The sequence below is a fragment of the Carlito syrichta genome, unplaced genomic scaffold (genome assembly GCF_000164805.1).
Source record: "Carlito syrichta isolate Samal-C Ts95f unplaced genomic scaffold, Tarsius_syrichta-2.0.1 Scaffold315927, whole genome shotgun sequence".
NCBI lineage: Eukaryota > Metazoa > Chordata > Mammalia > Primates > Tarsiidae > Carlito > Carlito syrichta.
In genome coordinates this window covers 210,292-211,452 of record NW_007260023.1, presented here as the reverse complement: position 1 = coordinate 211,452, position 1,161 = coordinate 210,292, and positions in this window count along the sequence as shown.

Here is a 1,161-nt window from a genome sequence, read left to right as displayed (position 1 = left end):
AAGGATCGCCTGAGCCCAGCAATGAGGCTGTGGTGGTCATTAGCATGTCACTGTACATCAGCCTGGGTGACAGAGTGAGACTCCAACTCGGGAAAAAAAAATCCTGTATTATCTCACTCCTGTGGAATCAAAAACCTTTGCACTCATAGAGGAAGAAATTACAACCTGGTCACCAGGGCCTGCAGGTGGGAAAAAGGAGAGGTTTTTAATGGTTACAAAATTTGACTTATACCTGAGTTTTAGGGAACTAATGTGTACAATAGTGACTTATAGTTAATGACATCTCATGTGCTTAGAAAATTTGCTAAAATAGAAGACATTATATATTCTCCTTACAAAACATAAAAATGGCAACTACATAAGATGGTTGATATGTTCAGTAATATAATTGTAATCATCATTTCACACTGTATAAGCATATCAAAATATTACATTTACACCATAGGGTTATACATTTTTACTTATATATAAAAAATCAGATGATAATCACACATAAACACACATACATTTGTTTGTATATATGCATATATGTAGCTTGTCCTAAGCTTCAGACTAAAGAAAATTATAAAATAAGGGTTATTAAGACACAAGGTTTAGCCGGGCTCGGTGATTCCGCCTGTAATCACGTGCCTTTGGGAGACTGAGATGAGTGGATTGCCTGAGCCCGCGGGTTCGAGACCCTCCTGGGCAACTTGGCAAGACCTCATCTCTACAATAAATTAAAATGAGCCAGGTGTAGTAGTGTGCAACTGTAATTCCAGCTACTTGGAAGGCTGAGGTGGAAGGATCGCCGGAGCCCAGCAGGTCGAGGCTGCAGTGGCCGGGAGTAGCCACTGCACTCCAGTCTGGGGGACAGAGTGAGACTCCCAACTCAAAAAAAAGGAAAAAGACACAAGGTAATATACGTTTACCAATCCTCTACATGATATAGTATACTTAGATATTTGGATATAAAGAAAAACTACCATTCTCAGATCATACTATAAAAGTAAAATTTAAGTAAACTAACCAGATTTCTTCTATTAAGAGAGATAGTTTGTATTCAGGTAAAACTATGGAGTATTAATTTAAATAAAATCATTGGAAATCTCCCTAGCATAGAAAATCATAAATTGGAAAACATGTAACGTGTCTGGAGTGTTCCTAAAATTTCTCAATCAG